The 11548-nt window shown below is 40.8% G+C and overlaps 1 long non-coding RNA gene across 1 annotated transcript; it reads left to right on the top strand.

Moving 5' to 3' along the window:
• Positions 1-2068: 2068 nt before the first annotated feature.
• Positions 2069-4831, top strand: LOC310763048. The gene is made up of 3 exons (XR_014548429.1): positions 2069-2398; positions 2800-3116; positions 3245-4831. It is a non-coding gene; the product is annotated as an uncharacterized lncRNA (long non-coding RNA).
• Positions 4832-11548: the final 6717 nt, after the last annotated feature.

Here is an 11548-nt window from a genome sequence, read left to right as displayed (position 1 = left end):
GCGATCAACAGCCATGCAGGATGCAAGTATTGCAGGACTGTACCACTTCAGACAGCAGGTAGGGGATCAAACATATACCAGCACAAAACCCCTGAGCGGAGAAAGCAAAGCCTTGATTTTCCCTCTTTTGTACTCCTCTTGTATTCCCATTGAACTAGAAGAACATTAAAAAAATAATTCATGAAAACAGACCAGGCAATTTTTTGAACTTCAAAATTCTAGGGGTGAAATTTGGTTGTGGGGCAGTGGGGGGGGGTAGTGCTGTCCTCTGCTACTGATGCACATGGTAGCTACACACCCTGCCAATGGCGCATTCTGCTAGGACGTGCAGTTATGCATGTGCATTGAGAGCTATCATAGAAGGCTATGCAGCAGCTCTGTGCATGAACATGTGTATGCACTTAGAATTCCTTCAGACGCTGGCCTAATGTGCAGATGGATGAGGCAGTGGCAAGGGGTAGGATGGGTCCATGTGGCCCTGCAAGAATCCCCATGCATTCCTTCAGTAGGTAGGGAGCGTCATCTGAACCCTTCAAGAAACGTGCATTCCAGAGACCCAATTGCATCCCAACAGAAAGAGCAGAAATTATATAATGGACAAGAGAAATTAGAGCAAAAATACTTAGAGAACATTTAGGAACATGGGGCTTTTATTACTCCCACATGATACTGTACAGATGGAATCTAGACACGTATTTCTAAAAAAAACAAACACTGTGAAAATGCTTTTTTTAAAAAAGCGTTTTGAAAAAATATTGAATTTGCCATGAGCTCATCATTGCCAACTAGTGTCACATTTGCGTAATGCACTTAAAACTCACTTGCCTGGTGATGGCAAAAATAATCATATTCGAGGAGCAACACCTATAACCTGCAGGGCTTATTATTCCTCCAGAGCAGGCTATAGCAGCACAGAATCATAGGCAGGCTGTCAACAATGGCTACTCCCCAAACTGTAATAGAGGAATGTGATGGTCATAGTGAAGTTTAGAATGGGATCTGGGTGAAGGTTGTTAAAAGCAGGACAAGGTGCATGGGGATATTTTGGGAGACAGGTGTGGGGCTGCCAGATGAATTTATTTATATATATAAAAAAATTATTTATAAAAATGAATTGAAAATAACAAGGAGCTGATGACTGGTTTGCTGGATTGATAAAATAGATCAAAGTCCTTAACTGGGTTGCTGTTTTTGACCACAGTTGTGACCCCTTACTACAAAGTTCTGATTATAATCGATCAAATGTGGTTCCAAATAATAAAGGCTGCTACCTGCGCCAATTCTAGTGGAGACCTGGATTAATGGAGCTGAGCCATTGCAAGGAGAACATTATAGCATGTACTTTACTATAGATTTCTTTGTTTATAACCATCCACAAGTGCAGGCATTTCTCTTGTCCCATAAAGAGTATATTTGGAAGTTTGGGTTGCCTATATTCCTCACTGCAGAGGGCTTAACTCAAACACCTAGCTATTTTTCTTTAAAGAGACCCTAGTTAGGCAAGAGTATTATACCTCTTATCAGGCTGTCTTCTTACATAAGCAGGTTGAGGTCAAGTAATAAGGATAAGCCCCACAGGAAAACGTAGATGTTTCTTTAAATGGCACTGATGACTCACAATGTGACATTTCCCCCCTTGAGTCACTATGGAACAAATTCTGCCATAGTGTCTGGGCAGGGAACTGAGCAACTAAAAGAGCTCTTTAAGGTGAAATGATAAGTGGTTATAAGATATTTTTTGGGTTCCCTTTCAGTCCTCAGGCCCTGGCTAATTTCTTTTTGCCTGCAGCACATTAAGAAATAAATGTTCCCCACAGCTTCTGTTAGGGAAAAAAGTTATCTCAACTTCACAGCCCTTTGGAAACAAAAACAGTCTTGTAAGTCACGCCACATTGGCCTGGTTTTTAACCCATAAAATTTCTGGAAGCAGTGAAGGATAGATGAATAGGGCAAATGGGGAATTGCCCCACCGACTCCAGTCTATCCTCAGCCAACCCCCATCCTGAGTGGAGCACTTTAGAATGCATCCCAGAGTCTTTGTGATGTCAGCAGCCAGAACTTACTGGAACTCAGTTCTGGCACCTCTCAGGTGGGCAGCATTGCCATTATAAGAGGAGGAGGAGGAGGAGGAGAAGAAGAGTTTGGATTTGATATCCCGCTTTATCACTACCCGAAGGAGTCTCAAAGCGGCTAACATTCTCCTTTTCCTTCCTCCCCCACAACAAACACTCTGTGATGTGAGTGGGGCTGAGAGACTTCAGAGAAGTGTGACTAGCCCAAGGTCACTCAGCAGCTGCATGTGGAGGAGCGGGGACGCGAACCCGGTTCCCCAGATTACGAGACTACCTCTCTTAACCACTACACCACACTGGCTCCCAGAACAAAGGAGGCATTCATGGTGAGTTTAAGCACCTCTTTTCCTAGAAAAATAGTACTGCCCCTACTTGTCTACTGCCTCATTGGCTCTGGCACCACCAACCGTTGGTCTCCTTGTTTTCTGCCCTGTCAATCCCAATGAGCACCACCCACCACTGATGGCAGGTGATCAGTTCCTGTCTATATTGCAGTCCCTGCAAAACTGGGTGATGAACAGGGTTGGGAAGCTGTTTTAGTCTACCCCTAGAAATACATATACAGAGCGAATGCTGTGGCTCCAGCTTCATGCTAAGAAGCATGAACACACATGAAGCGACCAGCTTAATCCATGCTAGTGAAAAGCTACCAAATGGGGAAATATGTGCCAACTTCTGTTCACGTCTATATGGCAACATTTCCCCTTCCATGAACTTCTGCTTACAGGGTCAAGGAAGGCTGTGCCTTTCTGAAGTGTGAAATCTGTTAGTTGCAAGTCATGCAAATAGGACTGAGATGAGCGTGGGGATTGGTGGAATGGCTGCTGACATCACAAAGACTCTGGTGACACTCTAAAGCTAGGAAAGACAGTGATATTTCTGCATACAGTTTCAAAGAGAAACAATACTGGCTGAAGACTTGCAGGACCGCCAACTGCTATCAGATACTTTCACCTCTCAGTTTCTCTTCAGCGATGCCAACAAATCAATTCAGAAGGAAAAGGAAGAGTCCCAGATGAAATGATAGAAGATTGTGCAAAACAGGTGAGGAAAGGGGGAAGATCTTTTTTCTTATGGAAATTATCACCATTCCCAATAAAAGGAACAATGGTTACACAAGTATTAAGGCAAGGTAACAATTGTTACTCAAACATTTCATTATTGCACTGTAGGCTGGAAGTGCCAAACACAGACCTGAGGTACAATTGCTGTTTCTAACATCAGAATTACCTGGTTAAAATTCAGCTGCTCTGTGAAGCAACTAAATCTGCTCAACACCATCTGGCAGCTACGAAGTGGGGGGCAGGGTGATCTACTTTCTGCACAGGTATAATTAACTGATATTTCACTAGCAGAATGCAGTACGAGACATGAAATACACATCCCATTTAAAGCACTGACATTCTGTGACATAACTATATGAGACCCTCAGTGTTTCAGTTTTAATATTTCTGAAGGCTTTGATTTCATTAGTGTAGCCAGAGAAAGTGGTAGAAGGGGCAGCCTGTCATGTCTACAATAAAGTCTATTAAATATAAAGGCGCTGAAATAGGCATTCACTTTATAATGTATTGCACAGTGCAAAACATGAAAGGTTGGCCACAGAACACATTTTCTGGAGAGCTTCAGATAAATCCACTACTTATTTATCTCTTACACCAATCAGCCAATGGTCATACTGGGGGCTGCAGTCCCACAACATGAGGCAGCATCTTCATCCCTGAGACCCATAAATTTACAATATGGACTGCACAATGGCAACGTGCCATTGGGAAGGTCGCTAAAGGAGCAAATTGAATTTCTAATGTGTGATACGGGCCTTTCCTTCAATGAATTCATAAGGGGTTAGTGAAGGGGGAAACTACTTGCCTGGGGTGTTTTCCCCCACCTCTCTCTGTCACTCCAAAATTGGTTCTATTTCTGCTCCTGTTGAAAGTAACATAGATGCCAGAAAGTTGGGTAAGACGGAGGAGTCCTTTATTTAAAATATTTATATGCCACCCTACGTCCAGAATTGTTTCTAGTCTGGTTCCCAGTAATAGTTTATTTGTGGAATTATTTATTTAATAGAAAGCTTTTCTCAGCTGCAAAACAGCCCTCACAAGGCAGCGTACAATTCTAGAACAAAACATAACAACGTATCATATCATCCCTTTAAATACGCGCACCCATTAAAAGGAACAATACAAAATGATCCGCAGTGTAGCAACTAATGAAACGCAGACTGTAATAAAAACGTTTTTAATAATACAGCCATTTTTAAAAACAACAGCAACAGCCCTAACAAAGCACGGAAAATAAACCACAGCAAACAGAAGCACAGAGATGCTTTCAAAACAGAGAGGATTTCACCTGGTGCCTAAAGGATAATATTGTTGGTTTCAGGCCAGCTTCCCTGAAAAAAGGCATTCATAACTGGGTCACCACAGCCCCAGCGGCCCTCTCCCGAGGGTCTCTGCACCTTCACATACTGGATGTTTGAAGGAAATGGGAGGCCTTGTCTGAAAGCCCTGGCCCAACCAAGACACAATGTCTTCAGAGCATCGGAATTTCTCCTGAAGAGGAAATATTCCTAAGCATCATCTAAACCAGCATTGGGGAAGGCCCACAAGCCTAATTAGACTGACCACCCCTCCCCATTTTGCCTGCCCTGCAAAGCCATCTGGAGGATGTCACAAGCAGTCGGCTGGATTTGGAGGTTTCTGCAAAGGAGAAATACCTTTCAAGGGAAAGCGTAAGACTTTTGATAAAGCTTATCAGACTTTATCAGGGGGTTCCATTCACCCCTAGATCAGAAACATCGTGGGAGCGCAGAAGCTTGCTGCAAAAATTACTCTGGCTCACCTTGTTCTCTGTATGAACAATTGTAGCATCTGCCTGCCTGCCTGCCTACACACTGGGCTTTGCTGATGGTGGGCATAATAAACAATGTTTATAACTCCCATAAGAGGTGGAAAGCTGACATTTCCTAACCCACACTACTAGAAAAAAAGAAAGTGGGAATTTCCCCTCACCCTGACACCACCTTCCAAAATGTCAGCAGCAGCTGGAAGCATATTTGTGACTGTAGAATGCAACCTATATTTGCTAGTAATTTGGTCAGTCATCAGGTATTGCTTTTTTCATGTACCAACATTTCAACTGAATTCATATTAGGTCACGTAAAAAAAAGGGGGAAAAAAAGAATCAGTATATTTTTCTCCTCGGTTTTAACTGTCCAATATCACCAATACATTAAAGATGGACTGAATTTCTAAATATATTCTGGAAAGTCCAAAATCAAGCATGTGAGATTTAGGAGAGGGAGACAACAGGCAACATATAGTTGTATAACTTCGATGTTTTAATCAATGTCCACACATTCATTGGTGTACTATTATAATGCACTAGGCATTGGAAGGCAATATTTATAACAAATATTTAATGTGGATTCAGTGATTAAATAGGCAAATTTTGACGACCTTCTCCCCCCCCCCCCCCCGGGTAATCAATGTAGAAGTGATTACATGACAAAACTAGAGTGCTTTTATTTTATGAAAAGGCAAATCAAACAGAGAAACTTCACCTTTCAATTGAGCAATACTGATGAATGCACAGACCGTTTCCCAGGGATTAATGGACAGCTGAGACAGTTGATGGCTGGAGGCTTTTGCTTTGGGCCATTAACCTCAGGTGGTCATTAATTCTGCTAATAATGCCATGTGTCTTGATCATTATTGCGCTTCTACCATGATGGAGTAGCAAAGGTTCCATTTGAGAATATTAAAATATGCATTAGAAAAAATAATTTTTTCAAACCTCCTGGTTTGGTAACCATGACACAGAACAAAAGAAGCCAATCGCCTGATTAAAGTAATTTAGTGGTTTCCATCTGTTTTATTTAAAAAGCTCACCAGCAGCACCTTTTTTCTGTTTGTGATCTGCCTGGTAAAACACTTATACTGGGAGTGAACAGCCCAGTCCTGAGGGCTGCTCCACACTGCACATTTATCAGCTGACAACTACAACATCCTGTGACAACCTAAATGAGTGAATGGTCCATCCTAGATCAAACATCTGAGGTAGAACTCTGCATCGCCTCGTGTACAATCTATTTCCATTTCTCACGTTTCAAGTTCACTGTAGCCATATATGGCGAAATCAAATGAGATGCCCATAGATGTGGGAACACGCTCTGAGAACAGTGACACCAGTAACTAAGTGCCTAGGATGGGGCAAAATGGCAATCATATCAATGTTAGGTTATGCCGAAGTTGCAGCCTGGTCTTGAGTCACTGCACTAGCCAAGGAAGATAGATTCCAACTGATACAGATAATGGTGGTGCTTAGAATTGAATGTGGAATCTTCTGCATGTGATCTACCTGTGAGTTATGGTCTTAATGGCTGTGAGACAGATGCCTGGGTCAGACTTGGTCAGTATGCATGGAAGAGCAGGAAGGCAAGGCAAGTGTTCAGGGAAGGAAGCAGAACCATGGACAGCTCCAAGTAGCGTTGGGCAGAATTCAGGCTGACTAGATAATAGCATTGAAGAGCAACAGGCTCGTGAGGACATTGCTCGCTTGAAGGTCTGGGTCCAAATGAAGGCTTACAGGCCAGCCAAATTCCCCAGGCCTGCCCTTTCATCCTACCAGACACATTCCACCAGAGCAGTTCTGATGAGAGTAATTCTTGCACCAAGTCTTCTTCAGTGCTTTTTTTCTTTTTCTTTTTTAAAAGTTAGAGGTACTCTCATTTTGACTCAAGAAAATCACTGGGAAAGGAAATGAAGTTGCCATTGGAGGTGGTAACAACGAAGCTGACCAATCACTGTGCTAGATTCCAACTCCTACTTCACATATTAAATACTCGCTTCCATGTGAGACTCAGGAAACACCATGACAGGAAATGAGGCTGTCATCGGGGGTAGCAACGGAACTCATGATTCACCATGCTAGAGAAGAAACTATTTTTTTTTAGTTTCTTCTCCCGTAAGATTCACAAAATGTTTAGGGGTATTGACTATAATTGTTTTAGCCAGAAAATCTCCAGCCCGTTCTGAGATTGTTTATTATGTCCAGAAAATGTGACAAACTTAACCACTGGCTGTCCTGAGGTATTCACCAAGAATCATACAATAATAGAATTGTAGAGTAAGGAACTATGAGAATAATCTAGTCCAACCCCCCTGCAATGCAACTTTATCCAATTTAGAGCTCAAACCCACAACCCTGAGATTAAGAGTCTCGTGCTCTGAACTATCCTGAAGACATAATATTTAAAAACAAGGTCTCTGACTTCCCAAATTTTCTGAAATCTAAATGTTCAGATCATCCACATTGATATATATATTTTCTAATTCCTGATGAGAAGTGATTTTTTTTAATCATTTCTGCTAAAAATGCAAACAATTCTCATACATTATATGCAATACCACACATATGGCATAATATGCATAGTAGATACATGCACACTCTAGGTTTTCTAATGTAACACATAAACAGATACCATAATACATATAACCATATAAGATGCTTTTGTATCGATTATTATAAAAGTACAGTGGTACCTTGGTTCTCAAAGGCCTTGGTACTCAAACAACTTGGAACACAAACACTGCAGGCCCAGAAGCAAGTGTTCTGGTTTGCAAACTTTTTTCGGAAGCTGAACGTGCTCGGTTTTGAGTGTTACACTTCCAATTTGAGTGCCATGCTTCCATGTTGAGTGTTACGCTGAGGGATGCCTGTTTTTGCTATTTATTTTGCGTTTTTGTTTTTGAGGCTTTTTTGGTTAGTTTGTTTTTGTGACTGTGTGGAACCCAGTTCAGCTACTGATTGGTTGATTGTGTGACTGCAGTACATTGTTTATTGCTTTCATTTTATGGATCAATAGTCTCGTTAGATAATAAAATTCATGTTTAATTGCTGTTTCAGGGATTGTTTTTAAAAGTCAGGAACGGATTAATCCTTTTTGCATTACTTTCTATGGGAAAGTGCGCCTTGGTTTTGGAACGCTTTGGATTTGGAATGGACTTCCAGAACAGATTAAGTTTGAGAAACAAGGTACCACTGTATGCTGCAGAGATATAGTAGTGCATGCAGCTTGACCCATTTACTGTATCTCTCTCTCTCTCTCTCTCTCTCACACACACACGTATTTTTCCTACAATTTTGCATTTCAGACAATGCACAAACGGCTTGGACACAAGCAGCTGTTAGATGCAAGAGATAGTCTGATGCAGGCAAAGCTCAATTGGTTCAGGAGCACCAGATTCATTGCGTAAATCAATTTAAAATGGACTCCTCCTCTATCCCTACCTTTGTTGAGCAGGAAATGTCTGCATGAGGTTTTCACTTACATTCACTTGAACATGAGTAGAGCCCTCTAGGAGATTAGTAAGCTGATAAAGCAGGGTCTTCCCTGATCAAGTGGAGGGTCCTACTGATGTTCATGAGAATATCAGCAATTACCCACAAAGGGATAGATGTGTTGGCGCCAAACCATGCGTATGCCGTTCTCACCATTTTTGGAGGAAACAAAATTGCCACACCCCTCCTCCCCTGGAAGAAGAGGAAAAGTGGTATCTCCCATGGGGGAAACATTGTGGTTTGATGGGTGCTTTCGCCCAATGGGGAGAGGTGGTGACAGGCTATTTAAGCTTGTTCCGCCCCACACTTGGTTGAATCTGACTACTTAATTGGTCTTGTAAATCCTCAAGTTGTCATATTTAATAAATATAACCTATTTATCCACATTTTTTGTCTTCCTGGTGTGCTGGTAATGTGCCCTTGCCCCACTTTTAAACATTGTATTTTCAGATAGATGGTTGAACGTGGCTTTTGTTCTGACACATACTTAGAATTATCTTGTGCCTTCTCCTTCAACACAGGCCCCAACATCTCAGGACTGCTTCCGAACATACCATGTTCCTTACTGGGTTTAGATCTACTTCTTTTTCAGGTTACCTTTTTTAAAAAAAGAACTTTTGTACTAGCTTATCTGCATGAATACAAAATATATTAGAATAAATTATTTTCAAATGAATGTAAAAGCTCGAGGTTTTTCGACACTGGGATGATTAAAGTTGATTATCATAGCTAAATGTTGACAATATAATATATTCCCCAATTATGCCTCTGAATACTAAATCTTACATTGCAAATTATTTGCTTGTCATTGAGCTCCTTTTGCTTAAAAATAGTGTCTATTAAATATAGTTTTTTTTTGAAATTTCAACTCGCATGCACCAAAAGAAGAAAGAAAATGTGACCATCAGTATATCAGTAATCCAGTAGTCCATCACTACATCACCTGGTCCACTTGTGTATAGGTTATTATTTTAAATGTACATTGGGAAAAGCAATGGAGGAAAGAAAGTTTCAAGTGGGGCTTTGTATCTTTGTAGCTGAGCTCTATGGTCACTGCGCACAGGGATGCCACAAGACCTTCACTCAGTTTTGGCATGTTTTTTTCAGCACAAATATACTATACTATGGCCCAGGAGTCTACATGCTGTTATTATGTCAGGACACATTACCAGCAGATGAGAGGAAAACATATCTTTCAAGCATCCTTGTGCTGATCTCCCCAGATAAACTGAAATAGTTACTGAGTCTGTCCACTGATTTAAGAATCTTAGTTGATCATTCTTCTTTGAATCAATTAAATAAATGTGCATGTTGCAACTTCTATAGGTCTCTTTTTGAGTTAATGAAGCTAGTTTGAGTGAACTTACAATTTGCTGTGTGATCTACGAGTGTCTACTCAGTACTAAGGCCATTAAGTTCATCAGGGCTTACTCCTAGGTCAGTGGCTAGGAAAAACTAGCCCCAGTAAATAGAAGCTATGCTCATTATTAGAAGGAAAGGCTCTCTTTAATATTTTCTTTCTCTTTCCTTATTAAATAAACACAGCAGAACCTCCAAAGGCTAAAAAATAAAGAAGTGTTGCCCTTGTGCCTCAGCTCCACCAAGTAATCAACTAAACCTTTGGTTGATTAATCTACAGATTAAACAAATGAAAGTGTGCAGACCTAATAGAAATGAATAACTGGCTCAGGTTAATGAAGAACAATTGGCTGGTCTCTCAGATCTCATTAGCCTTTAGTGAGTGTCATCAAGAAAGCAGTCATTTGGGTGAGCCTTACAGTAGCCTCATTTTTCTGAAGACTGCCTGGTTTCTGCAGTCAACTGAAATGGTGTGCTGGAGGAGGAGAGTGGGCCCTCCACAATGCAGTGGACATATATAGTTTCTGGTAAATACCAAATCACATGAATTGGTCCTCCACATGATTTGCAATTCATGCTGAAGGTCATGATCACACCAGGGAATATTTCATGACAGAGGGAAGTGGTCTGCACCACATTCCACAACATTTATTTCAGTGTTGTCCTAGCTGAATTAGGAGTGGTGTGCATGCATTGCTAAAGGTATTTCCAAAGCATATTGGAATCCTCAAAGCTTAAAAATAAGTGATGCAGAAGCAACAGGTTATAAATAAAAACTGTCTGCTCACGAATCTTGATCAGATAGATTTCATGAGTGGTAGACAGTAATGCTCTCTGTCACTCAAAAGCTATTAAATTCTAACTCAGCAAACAGGCCTAAATAAATAAGGGCAAGATTTGATTTATGTTTCATGCTAGAATGACATCTTTGGGAGAGCTTTTCTTTGTTTTCTGCACATCTGAAGTTCAGAAAAATGCATCCCAGGTTTTCAGTAGTTCAAAGGGAAGAATTGTGTAGCTGTTGTTCACCTACTATGTGGTTGTATGTAGAACAAACTGTGTATTCATTCCTTATGTAGACAGCCCTAGCGTCCTGACTTCACAATACACTAATGGAATCTATATTTGCAGTAACTATCCAGGAAACAGATGCTTGAGAATAGAACTGCGCTGGTGGCAGCAAACACAGACTATGGGACACATGCTGTTGTTTATTCACCATACAGAAACTGAAAGGGGGAAGGCTTTGAGAGGGAGGAATTAAGTATGCCTCATTAGGGCTTTATAATTTTATGGGTGAAACTTAATTTTTGCAAATTTCTTCAGTGAGGGGTCTTAAAAATATATGACTGGACAACATTTAGTTTGGTAAGTCTACATTTGATGAAGAAGCACAGAAACTGCTTTTGGAAAACCAAAGAATTATAATGCTACCTTCTGAAAATAACAGGTAATGAGAAGAAGAAGAAGAAGAAGAAGAAGAAGAAGAAGAAGAAGAAGAAGAAGAAGAAGAGGAAGCAGCAGCAGCAGGGAAAAAAGAGCCCTGGTTATAGCATAGTATCGATGCAAGGTTGCAGTGAGGTGTTACAATCCATGCTAAATACTCATCAATCACAAATTCCAAATAAAAGTTTTTAAAAAAATAGGATAGATTTTAGGCAAGGCTAGCCGATTATCAGCCAGAGTGAGGCAGCCAACAAAGATAGCTGATTTGGGGTGTCACAGAAGGGCAGCAATTTTCTAGTTATTTAATTTATTGTTCTGTTTTCCTG

This window comes from Podarcis filfolensis, assembly GCF_964270895.1.
Source record: "Podarcis filfolensis genome assembly, chromosome: 5".
Taxonomy (NCBI): Eukaryota; Metazoa; Chordata; class Lepidosauria; order Squamata; family Lacertidae; genus Podarcis; species Podarcis filfolensis.
Note: the sequence above shows the minus strand (reverse complement) of the source record. Positions and strands in the feature narration are given on the sequence as shown.